Source organism: Hemitrygon akajei, chromosome 13 (assembly GCF_048418815.1).
Source record: "Hemitrygon akajei chromosome 13, sHemAka1.3, whole genome shotgun sequence".
NCBI lineage: Eukaryota > Metazoa > Chordata > Chondrichthyes > Myliobatiformes > Dasyatidae > Hemitrygon > Hemitrygon akajei.
This window is the reverse complement of record NC_133136.1, coordinates 42,837,556-42,851,099: the sequence shown is the minus strand read 5'-3', so window position 1 is coordinate 42,851,099 and position 13,544 is coordinate 42,837,556. Positions and strand designations below refer to the sequence as shown.

The 13,544-nt window shown below is 41.9% G+C and overlaps 1 protein-coding gene across 4 annotated transcripts in view; it reads left to right on the top strand.

Moving 5' to 3' along the window:
* The window catches only part of pde4d (phosphodiesterase 4D, cAMP-specific), a 1,157,264-nt gene that overhangs the window by 496,373 nt on the left and 647,347 nt on the right, over positions 1-13,544 (top strand). The gene's annotated exons all lie outside the window — the stretch shown is intronic.

Genomic DNA, 13,544 nt, shown 5'->3' with positions numbered 1-13,544 from the left:
CAGAATCAGAATCAGGTTCATTATCACTGACATATGTTGTGAAATTTGTTGTTTTGTAGAAGCAGTAGAATTTAAGACAAAGATTATTATGTTACAAAAACTGCAAGTTCAAAATTTGTGTTTTAATCAACTAATTCCATATGCATCACCTAGGTATATACATGTATATGCAGCATGGATGTGTTATACAGATGTGTGAGGATACTGCATCATGAAAAAGTAAATTGCCCCTTACCAACATTTCTCACGTACCACAATTTTGATAGTCAAGAATACAGAATACTCAATCGGTAAATCTTTCTTGCTCAGGATGGATTGAAATGACCAAGTATAGGCTGAGAAGGGCCATATGATCCTTAGCCCATGTGCTGCTCCCCACTTTTGTCATCCCACCTAATTACCCAACAACCAAAGTCTTTTTCATTTGAGCTGCTTGCTTGTTTACTGGCTGATGCACCATCAATATCTCACTCTGAGACGTAAAAGTGAGGTATCGGCTTTTATTGACTGGAAGAAGGAACGAGCAGTGAGTGACCACCATACTACATCCTGGAGACTGAGAGGCCAGGCTCAGACCTCCATCACCTTTATACAGGGGTCTGTGGGAGGAGCCACAGGAGCAGTCATCAGGGGGCGTGTCCAGACAGGTATATGCAGTTCACCACACTGGCTTGAAAGTGTTTTCCCCTAAGTCTTATTGCTTGTGACCCAGCCTGGTCTGATACCCATATTTTTATTGCTTTGAATTCACTTGGAGATCCATTATTTAGCCAACTGGCTGTGCTATGGGATTATTGAAATGGGGTGAACAAAATAACCAGATATGATCTGCTCGAAGTAGTTCGAGGCAGAGAAAGAAAACACTTGTAGCCTGTCTTTAACATCCTGTGAGTTCCTCAGAATGCAACATTGCATACCTTTACCTCAGAGTCAGGAGATCATGGGATGGCACAAAATCCAGACTGACTTCCAGTAGTGTTTGAAGGGATGTTGCGTATTGGATATGATAAATTGTAGCTCCATTGGTCCTTTAGCTGGATGGAGCACCACTTAAAGAAGACCATTGTAGTTCTTTCCTGTTACTGCCAAGTGTTAAATCAGCATTGTCAAAACAGTTTATTTGGCCTTTATTTTCATGCTATTTGGGAATTTCCTATTGATTTGCTGATTACCAGTTTTTCAATAGTGAATTTCTGAAAATTGCTTTTGCTCACTGAACCTAATGCCTCCTGACATGTCAAATTTACTAAAGAGTGAAGTGTCTTAGAAACATCTTTCATTACTAAATAATAAGTCGTGCCTAGCAAATCAGTTTCTTGTTCTGAGCATGCTCAAATAGCATCTTGGTTACATCTTGCTCAGTGCAGGCTGTTGTTAAAAATTAATAGAACTTCTTCAGAGAAATGTGAAGGTAGGTGACCAAACATTTGATGGCGTGTGATAGGTCTGGTTCTCTTTTTGAATCACCAAAATGAATAACTCAGATGGATTTCCGCTGATATGTGTAACTATCGTATGTAACATCAAAAGCAAACTCAGGCTCATGGGGCAATAAACAACTTCAATCTTAGCCAAAGTCATCACCACCCTCAACTTTTGTAGCTCTGCCTTTTTCTCTGCTGCCACAGGAATTCTGAATGTAAGCCATTCAGCGGTAAACACTTGCATTAGCATTAAATGAAAGAACTTAGAAATATTTTTGTAATGGTACGATAAAGAAAAGTTCATTTAGTGGAGAACTTGGTGCTTTAACCAATCAATTGCCCCAGAAATATCTTTCACCAAATCATGTTGCCTGCTCAACTGTTGTGCTCTACTACTCTTCATCCGTCAAAAATTTGCTTGCAATTTATCTTTTTGGTGAGGTGGTGTGTGTCTGAATCCTGACTCGATCTTTTCGCATGCAGACTGCAGACTGCACTTCCTTTTGTGACTGCATGGTGTTTGAAAAGATTTCTATGTCTAACAATCCCTAATAACCACATGTTTCTTAGACTTGAATAAAATCTCTGGAAGTGTCTGATTGCCAGCTTGGCTTGATAGTCTGAATAGCTTACAGGTATTCCACCTGTGCAGTACCTGTGCTGAACTTGGCAAGAAAACATTTGTCAGCCATGTACCTCTGCACTGCTCAAGGGATGTTATCATCTATATGCAGGAGAGAGGCAATAATATCTGCCTGGTGTGTGCGTGTCTCTCTCTCTCTCTCTCCCTCTCTCCCTCTCTCTCTCCCTCTCTCCCTCTCTCTCTCCCTCTCTCTCTCCCCCTCTCTCTCTCACACACACACACACACTTCTTACTTCTTCAGTTGTCCATTGAAATCTGATGACAACGTCCACTCCTTTAACGGTGAGATCTTTGATCACTATACAGTCCTATCCTGGACCCACAAGTACTATTGCAGGTGGGACATGTATATGTGGTAGTGATGGCAACCCTGGCTGCATTTCTCCTGGCTCTCTTCTGCTGTCATCTGGTTGTTCTTTCCATCTCCAGAATACAAACCCCGTCCCTACACAGCTGTCACCAAATGTTACGGTCAGCAGCAACATCCTCCAGGTCCTCAGGTCTGATCTTGCACTTCCTTGAAGCATTCTTCATCTGATCTTTATAGCGCTTCTTCAGCCCTCCAGCTGAGCATCGACCATGATGTAGCTGGCTGTATAACACTCTGCAGGGTAGCTGACATGGGGGCATCCTTATCACGTGCCCCAGCCGCTGTAGCTGAAGCTGGGTGATCATGGCCTCAATACTTCTGCAGTTGGTCTTTACTAGTATTTCAGTGTGAGGCACCCGCTCATGCCGGGTAACTCTCAGGATACACTGGAGGCAGCTTATGTGGAAGTGCTTCAAGGACTTGATGTGACAGCTGTAGGTTACCCAAGCTTCACAGCTATAAAGGAGGGTGGTGACACAGACCACTTGGTATACGGCGGCCTTTGTGCAGGGACGAAGGCTCCTGTTCTGAAAGACTCTAGGCCGAAGTCTCCCAAAGGCAGCTGATGCCTGTTTAATGCGGCTCTGGATGTCATTGTCAATGCCGCTATCCTCAGAGAGAACGCTCCCCAGATATTTGAAAGATGGCACTACTGACAGCTTTTCATCACCACAGTGAAGGCAGGTAGGGTGTGTGGGACATGAGTATTCCATTGGCAAATCACTTCTGTGTAGGTGGTATTGACAGTCAGCCCCTTCCTGCTGTGTACACACACACACACACACACACACACACACACACACACACACACACACACACACACACACACACACACACACACACACACACACACACACACACACACACCCCCCCCCCCCCCCCCCCAATGCACCCTCTCCAAAATGAGCTTTTTTGATGGAATCAGGTATTAAATCAAACTAACATCTACTTAAACATCTATAGTGCAGTTCAAATCAATGGGAGGGAAACATAGTTTAACCATGAAGTCTGGCTTCAGCTAGGATTGTCTTCTTGTTTCTGTCTTATTTGTGTGCAGCATATCATCTGGATGATGGGGTGGTAAATTGGATTAGTAAGTATGCAGATGATACTAAGGTAGGTAGCATTGTGGATAATGAAGTAGGTTTTCAAAGCTTGCAGAGAGATTTGGGCCAGTTAGAAGAGTGGGTTGAACGATGGCAGATGGAGTTTAATACTGATAAGTGTGAGGTACTACATTTTGGTAGGAATAATCAAAATAGGACATACATGGTAAATGGTAGGGCATTGAAGAATGCAGTAAAACAGAGTGATCTAGAAATAATGGTGCATAATTCCCTGAAGGTGGAATATCATGTGGATAGGGTGGTGAAGAAAGCTTTTGGTATGCTGGCTTTTATAAATCAGAGCATTGAGTATAGTAGTTGGGATGTAATGTTAAAATTGTACAAGGCATTGGTAAGGCTGAATTTGGAGTATTGTGTGCAGTTCTGGTCACCGAATTATAGGAAAGATGTCAACAAAATACAGAGAGTACAGAGAAGATTTACTAGTATGTTGCCTGGGTTTCAGCACCTAAGTTACAGGGAAAGGTTAAACAAGTTAGGTCTTTATTCTTTGGAGCATAGAAGGTTGAGGGGGACTTGATAGAGGTATTTAAAATTATGAGGGTGATAGATAGAGTTGACGTGGATAAGCTTTTTCCATTGAGAGTAGGGGAGATTCAAACAAGAGGACATGAGTTGAGAGTTAGGGGGCAAAAGTTTAAGGGTAACAAGAGGGGGAATTTCTTTACTCAGAGAGTGGTAGCTGTGTGGAACGAGCTTCCAGTAGAAGTGGTAGAGGCAAGTTCGCTATTGTCATTTAGAGTAAAATTGGATAGGTATATGGACAGGAAAGGAATGGAGGGTTATGGGCTGAGTGCAGGCCAGTTGGTCCAGGTGAGAGTAAGCGTTCGGCACGGACTAGAAGGGCCAAGATGGCCTGTTTCTGTGCTGTAATTGTTATATGGTTATTTGGTTATAAAAGATTTTGCTGAATCCATCAGGAACAACGTGAGCATAAGACAGTGATAATAACAGGCAATGGATACACTCAGGTCAAGGCCTACTTATATTTACAGTAAGTTAGTGTCTTCTGCTCAGGTCCATGGTCTGCAGGTTGATTAACATTTGTGAACAGTTTGTTTTGGTATCAAGAAATAGTCAGCCAGGGGTTGCAAAGCAAAATCTGGGAGATATAAACCAGTAAGCCTCACATTTGTGGTAGTTAAGGTATTGGAGCTTTTGCTTACTCTCTAAGAAGGACAATGACATAACAATGAGTTGTCTTGGAATTGGAATTGATTTATTTTTGTCACATACACTCAGTGGGCACTTTGTTTGGTTCACCTGTGCACCATGTTAACACAAATATTTAATCAGCCAATCATGTGGCAACAGCTCAATGCATAAAAAACATTCTGACGTGGTCAAAATGATCAGTTGTTGTTCAAGCCAAACATCTGAATGGGGAAGAAATGCAATCTAAGTGAGAAAGTAGAGATTTTGGTGTAATACATACACAAAATGCTGGAGGAAAGCAGCAGATCAGGCAGCATCTATGGTGAGGAATAAAGAGCCGACATTTCAGGTTGCGACTCTACTGGCATCTGCACAATCTCTTGCGTTTACATTGGTGTGCTGTCTCGACCATAGTGTCAGAACAGGCTATTGGTAATGTTCACATCTAGAAAATTAAAGCTCTCAACCTTCTTGACCTTAGCGCCACTGAGCACGTACAACTCCCTCACTTCCTAAAGTCAATGACAAGCGCTTTTGTCTTTGAGGGAAATATTGTTGTTATGAGAACATCTTGCCAAGCTCTCTATTCCTTCTTGCTCTCCAACTGACTCTTATTTGAGGTGCTGTCCCCTACTGTAAACTTGTATCTGGCCATGCAGTCATGAATGGACAGGAGTAGAATACGGTGCTGAGGATGCAGCCTGGTGGGGCACAGGTGTTGTGACTAACCATGGTGAAGGTGTTGCTGCCTTTCCTTCATTTTGCATGGAAGTCGAGAATCCAGTTGCAAAGGAAAGTGCTAATTGAAGGTTTCAGATATGGTAATGAGTTTGTTTGGAATTATAGTATTGAACGTAGAGCTGTAGTCAATAAGCACAGGTGTCTTTACTGTCCAGACGTTCCTGTGATGAGTGTAGAGCCACTGAGATGGTGTCCTCCATAGACCTGTTTCAGCAATAGGTGAAATGCACTGGGCTCATGTTATAAGGAAGGCTGAAGGTAATGTGTGTCACGACCAACCTCTTAAAGCACTTCATAATGGTGGTTGTCAGAGCCACTGGGTGATAGCCATTAAGGCACGTCACCTCGTGCTTATTAGGTACCAGGATGATAACAAGCTTCTTAAAGCAGGTGGAAACTTCAGATTGAAGCAGGGCGAGGTTAAAAATTCCTACAAATGCCATCCCTCCTTCTGCTGATCTGCACTGGACCTGAGGACTTGGCCTGGGCACTATCCAGCCCATATACTTTCCATGAGTTCACTCTTTAGAAGACTGATCTTACATCTGCAATGGTGCCTGGGTTTCAAGTGTGCTGGAGCCTGAAAAAGTGGGTGGTGGCATACCAAACCCCTGCTGTTTAAAATATTCATAAGATATGTTAATTTCATCAGGAAGCAATGCCTTATCTTCAGTGTGGCTCCCACTACAGCATAGAAGTCCTGCCACAACTGACAACATATCTAGGACTCAATTTTGGACACTATATTTGCAGTTATTCAGGTGAGAGTGAAGCTGAAATAATTTACCAACAGGTGAATCTCTGAAATTGGTTCACAAGCGGTAATCAGCTGCTAATCTGCCAGTAATTTTACACTGTAAGTAATTTGTCATCACATCTATTTCTTTCTTTATCATAATAAATTTCAGGCTGTGCCATCTAATTTTATAGATTGCCATGCCAATGGAGTGGGTAATGTACTGGATATTGCCCATTTTATTATGATGATTTATGCAGTGGCTTTTATTTACATGCATAGTAAATTAATTATCTTTAGAAAAAAAGTCTTTCTGAAGTCCTGGAGTCTGATGGAATTAGATTATGGAAATATTCTTTCAGTAATGGCTCATTTTCCTTTTATGAAGTCTAAGTCGAGTTTATTGTCCCATGCTCAAGTACATGTATGCGCAGGTGCAATAAAAAACTTAATTGCAGCAGCATCACAGGCACATCGCATCCTCTGTCTTCCATGTTGAACATCGTTTGGTAGAACCATGGAATAGCAAAGGCGCTGACTTTAACCTTCTTCACTGGAAACATAGTTCTCCGATTTGTTCCATGGCAGATAATGAGGGAGTCAGCCCAGGTTATGTATTCATTCTTTTACCTACAGATCTACCTGATATAAATGTATCTGGCCATGACAATTTTGATATGTGTCACAACATCATACTCCATGTGAAGACTAAGTGCCTTCTTCATATGAGAACAGCCTCCATTGTGTTATAGACTACCTGTTATCGATTCAGAATGTCCATGACATCACTGTTCCATGGGACTCATGTGCTCTTCCATGTAGCCTTTAAGTGGTGGAAACATTAAATATGCAGATTAGATTCTTATTAACTCTCTGATTAGAGGTTTGTGATTAATAGAATTGAAGAAACCATTTTGGTAATGGTGTGTGAGTAGATGGTATCCATGGTGAAGATCTAAAACTTGACACAATAGTGCTTTATCAGGTAAACAAATTTATGGGTTCATCCTCTACATTTGGGAAGAGGAGGCAAGGCCTACACTATAGTTGTAGTAACTATAGCTGTAGTAACCACAGAAGGGTTTTGCATTTGTTTGCCACAGAGAAAGCTATTACAAAGATCGCCTCAAACACATTACTGCATTCACCAAAGAGCTGCTCCTCGAATCTGTCCATGTTGATGCACAATGGACATGATTGTCACCATGTGATAATGCAAATAGAAAATCATCAAGTAATGTCAGCATGGTCTTTTTCTAATCACAAAAAGCATCTGGTTCTGTTTAATGATATGGGCAGGGAGTATCTTTTTCAAGCATAACTGTGCTTAGAAATTCCTCTTCACTCTACATCTCTGTATGCATGCAGGGCATGATATACATCCAAGGATATCTGGTGTATCAAAAAAATAGGTTAGTAGGCAGAGGGGTGTGGTGTGGCCCTGTGTTTAAGAAATAATATTAAATCATTAGAACACGATAACAGGATTGGAAGGTGTAGAGTCTCTATGGTAGTGGTCACCAAGCTTTTTAAGCCCAAGATCCCCTACCTTGACTGCAATGAAAGGCAAGATCGACCTACTGAATTGTTTAGAGAGAAAACAGCTCAGATTGCACTTCCAACTTGAGGCCCTTTATTTGGGCTAATTGTATTTGAATTACATGAAATGCTTTTGTCAAACTTTCAAATTAATTCAACCAAGAAAACACCGTAACTAGCATATCAAATGGGTGTCTTTCTTTAAGAATATTACAATACTTCATACCTTTAATTCTAAGTTTCATTATTTAATTTTACTTCAACATGAAAAATAAATGAATAAAAATTGACTGTTGCACTCAATGTTCTGAATACTTTCGGCTAGTTAAAGTCTGTCCCGAGCCTTATAGGCTCATCAGGCCATTTCATGTCATTTCATGTCATTTCATGACTCTCTCCACCCTCCCCCCCCCACCCCGGATAGGGTGCCAGTCTATCACAAGGTTAACCCCCAGCATTTTGCTAGCACCCATTTTCAGCTGGGTGGACTGGAGCAATGTGTGGTTAGGTGCCTTGCTCAAGGACACAACCCTGAGGCTTGAACTCATGACCTTCAGATCGCTAGTCCAATACCTTAACCACTGGGCCACGTGCCACACAACACTTTCTGCTAGTTCCCTGAAATTTGGCTCATAACTACAGACAGCCAGTCTGAGACAGTCTATGAGGTGTCTGTCAGTAAGACAGCTCCTGTACTTAGATTTAATAATTTTCAACTGTGAAAATGCAATTTCACACAGATAAGTTGACCTGAAGCAGGCACTGACTTTCAGTGTACATGCAGAGAGATGAGGAAACTTCTCCCTGCTGACAAGCCCTCAAAAGTCACCGTCCCTTGATCTTGCTATCAAAGGCAAAAAATTTGAAAGAAAGGAAGAAAGAAAGAGCAGTACAACTGATCAAACTTTTGCATAACTGATGTAATATGAATAGCAGTATAATAGTCAAAACCAATTAAAATTGATCAAATTTTAGTTAAGTCATAAATGCATAAGTGAGTCATTTTTATCCACACATGTTGTTTTCTTTTGCTGTTGGACAGTTTGTCCATTTGTTTGTTTATATTTAAGATAAACAAAGCTCTCCCACACTCCATGGAAATTTGCCCAACAGCGGCAATAGTCACATGATATCAGCACACATGTGACGCATGATGCTGGGCTGTGGAAAAAGAGAAACACAATAACCAGGGAAAGCAACTAAGTGTGGGTTATCAACGACCCACATATACGCTCTAGGGATAAAATTTGCTTTTGCATCAAAAGGTTTATCAGGCATAATGTATTTGTGTATTTATTTTTCTTTTTTTTTGGGATCTACTGGGAAAGTCTCAAAGACCGACCAGTTGATTGCAATTGACTGGTTGGTGACCACTACTCTATGGGTTGAGTTAAGAAATGGCAAGGGAAAAAGACCCAAATGACAGTTGTATACAGGCCTCCAAACAGCAGCTGGGATGTGGATTACAAATTACAGCCAGAGATAGAAAAGGCATGTTAGAAGGACAATGTCATGATAATCGTCGGGGATTTTAACATGAAAGTTAATTGGGAAAACCAGGCCAGTACTGGACCTTAAGAGAGAGAATTTGCAGAATGTCTAAGGGATAGCTTTTTAGAACAGCTTGTTGCTGAGCCCACTAGGGGATCAGCTGTGCTGGATTGGATGTTGTGCAATGATCCAGAGGTGATAAGAGAGCTTAAGGTTAAGGAACCCTTAGGGAACAGTGATCACAATATGATCGAGTTCATTTTGAAATCTCAGAAGGAGAAACTAAATTCCAATGTGTCAATATTTCAGTGGAATAAAGGAAATTATAATGGCATGAGAGGGGAACTGGCCAAAGTTGAATGGAAAGGGACACGAGCAGGAATGACAGCAGAGAAGCAATGGCTGGATTTTTGTGACAAAGGAGGGAAGTGGAAGAAAGATATGTTCCAAATAAGAAGAGATTTTCAAAGGGTAAAAGCAAACTACTGTAGCTGACAAATGAAGCCAGAGTCAAAGTAAAAGCAAAAGAGAGGGCATATAAGGAAGCCAGAGCTAGTGGGAAGATAGAGGATTGGGAAGCTTTTAAAAACTTGCAGAAAGAAACTAAGAAGGTCATTAGGAAGGAAAAGATGAATTATGAAAGGAAGCTGGCGACTAATACCAAAGAAGATACTAAAAGCATTTTTAAGTATATAAAGGGAAAAAGAGAGTTGAGGGTAGATATAGGACCAATAGAAAATGTTGCTGAAGATATTGCAATGAGAGTCACAGAGATGACAGAGGAACTGAATGTGTATCTTACATCTGTCTTCACAGTAGAAGACATTTGCAGTATACTGGACATTCAAGAGTGTCAGGGAAGTGAAATATGTACAGTGTGTTACGAAAACCCCGTTACCAGCAAAGATAGATGGATCAGCTGAGTCGGATGCTACTATTTTCAACCGTTTTATTCAAAAAGGGCACAAACGTATGGTTAATACAAAACATTCAGATCATCAAAACTCAATCTAAAACACCGGTGTAATAATAATCATTCAAAACACAAGCTCGATCGTCGTCTAGGGGTAATGTAGATTTTATATCGTTCACTGGATAGCTAAAAGTCTTTTAGATCACGGCAGTTTCACTTAGTTGTCGGCGGAAGTGTTGCGTTGGTGCACTTTTAGTTAGAAAGACAGAGAACATGAAGCATTTACCCGACAGGTTTTCCAACCTGTAGGAGGTAGTCGGAAGTCTCGTTGGGGGAATGGACTCTCATCTGTGGCTTCCCCTGTAGCTAGGCCGTCTTCCGTGGTGAGGTCGCCAATCCCAGGCAAGGGAAGGACGCACACGAACCCCACCACCGGCTGTAGCTATTAAAACGCTGTCGCAGGATTTCTAGCGTTTCTCCTTCGTGTGTTTCCTTGGTGCATCTGAGGGTCCTCCCCTCAGACCCGCCTTTATACTTCTTCACGAGATCGCAGGTGTCAATCAAGTTGCAGGTAATGCGATCTCTCTCTCAACCAGCCCACTTTGCCCGAGGGCTTTTCAGGTGGTCTCCATGAGACAATAGTCAAAGTCACTTTTATTCTGCTTCTTGGAAGAACGTGGTTTTTCGCACGTCTCTCTCTCTTGGGTCAGTTGACCCCCCTTAACTAGAGTTCTTGCAATTTTCACAAAGGAGGGGGCCAACGGCATAACAAGTGAAATTTACGACTGAGAAGGTGCTCAGGAAGCTTAATGGTCTGAGTGTGGATAAATCTCCTGGACCTGATGCAATGCACCCTTGGGTTCTGAAGGAAGTAGCTGAAGAAATTGTAAAGGCATTAACAATGATCTTTCAAGAATCGATATATTTTGGCATTGTACCGGATGACTGGAAAATTGCAGATGTTATTCCTCTATTTAAGAAGAGTGGGAAGCAGCAGAAAGGAAACTATAGACCTGTTAGCCTGACATCAGTGGTTGGGAAGTTGTTGGAATCGATTGTTAGGGATGAGATTATAAAGTATCTGGAGGCATATGACAAGATAGGCCAAAGCCAGTATGGTTTTCTGAAAGGAAAATCCTGCCTGACTAACCTACTGCAATTTTTTGAGGAAGTTACAAGCAGGGTAGACAAAGGAAATGTAGTAGATGTGGTGTACTTGGTTTTTCAGAAGGCCTTTGACAAGGTGCTGCACCTGAGGCTGCTTAGCAAGATAAGAGCCCATGGAATTACAGGGAGGTTACTAGCATGGGTGTAGCATTGGTTGGTTGGTGGAAAACAGAGAGTGGGAGTAAAGAGCTCCTATTCTGGCTGGCTGCCGGTTACCAGTGGAGTTCCTCAGGGGTCGGTGTTGGGACTGCTGCTTTTCACAATGTATGTCAGTGATTTGGACTATGCAATTAATGGTTTTGTGGCTAAATTTGCCGATGATACAAAGGTAGGTGGATGAGTGGATAGTGTTGAAGAAACAGAGAGCCTGCAGAGAGACTTAGATGGTTTAGGGGAATGGCCAAAAAGTGGCAAATGAAATACAATATTGGAATGTGTGTAGTCGAGCACTTGGGTGGAAGGAATAAATGGGCAGACTATTATTTAGATGTGGAGAGAATTCAAAATGCAGAGATGCAAAGGGACTTGGGAGTCCTTGTGTAGGATACCCTAAAGGTTAACCTCCAGGTTGAGTCGGTGGTGAAGAAGGCAAATGCAATGTTGGCTTTCATTTCTAGAGGTATAGAATATAAGAGCAGAGATGTGATGTTGAGGCTCTATAAGGCATTTGAGAGACCACACTTGGAGTATTGTGTGCAGTCTTGGGCTCCTTACTTCAGAAAGGATAAACTGACATTGGAGAGGGTTCAGAGAAGATTCACAAGAATGATTCCAGGAATGAAAGGATTACCGTATGAGGAACGTCTGGCAGCTCTTGGGCTGTATTCCCTGGAGTTCAGGAGAATGAGGGGGATCTCATAGAAACATTCCGAATGTTAAAATGCTTGAACAGATTAGATATGGCAAAGTTATTTCCCATGGTAGAGGATTCTAGGACAAGAGGGCATGACTTCAGGATTGAAGGACACCCACTTGGAACAGAGATGTGGAGAAATTACTTTAGTCAGAGGGTGGTAAATCTGTTGGAATTTGTTGCCACGAGCAGCTGTGGAGGCCAAGTCATTGGATGTTTTTAAGGCAGAGATAGATAGGTTCTTGATTAACCAGGGCATCAAAGGTTATGGGGAGAAGGCAGGGGAGTGGAGATGACTGGAAGAATTGGACCAGCCCATGATTGAATGGTGGGGCAGACTCAGTGGGCTAAATGGCTACATCTGCTCCTGTATCTTATGGTCTTATGATCATAACAAGCCAATCCTCAATAGTCCCAATTACATTGCAGGCCAGTTTCAAGCAAACCTGTCCTAAGCAAGGGCCTTGACCCAAGATTTTGACTGTAAAATACCTTCCATAAATGCTGTCTGGTCTGCTATGCTCCTCTAGTGCTTTTCTATGCTGTTCTAGATTCCAGCATCTGCTCTTTCTTGTGCCTCACAAGGGAGTAGCCCTTTAATTGGAGAAAAAAATGGGAGTTTGCTGAACTGTGTTCTCCACTCCAGAACCACGATCACTGCAACTTCGGTCATCAAATTGCAGGGTATTACTGTCAACTTCCATGAAGCAATAACTTATAGCAACCTAATTGCACTGTATTCTGATACTGAACGTTTATAGTGAGACCCTGGAAAAATGTAAATCACTTCCCAAGTCAAAGGAGACATAAATGATGACATTTACAATGATTTTAAATGCACCAGCACAGCCTTTATTGGACTGAGGGAAAAGAATGTTTGAAGAATAAGAGCTCAAACAAGGAACAAAACTTATGGTGCATAAGCACAAGAAACAAACTCAAGATCCATGTGTTTATGAGATATAGATTATCCATAGTAGGTACATTAGAGCGTTAGAGAAATATAGCAATGCTAGCTCTGCAAATTTCTCCAATTTCACTAAAAGAAAAAGAGAACCTACTTTGTATATTATGATCTGTTCCCAGTCTAACATCCCACACTAATAACACACACCAGATGCTGGTGGAACGCAGCAGACCAGGCAGCATCTATAGGAAGAAGTACAGTCGACATTTCAGGTTCAGACCCTTTGTCAGGACTAACGGAAAAAAGAGATGGTAAGAGATTTGAGAGGGGGAGGGGGACCCGAAATGATAGGAGAAGACAGGAGGAGGAGGGGTGAAGCTAAGAGCTGGGAAGTTGATTGGCAAAAGGGACACACAGCTGGAGAAGGGGGAGTATCATAGGTTGGAAGGCCTTGGAAGAAAGAAAGGGGGAGGGGAGC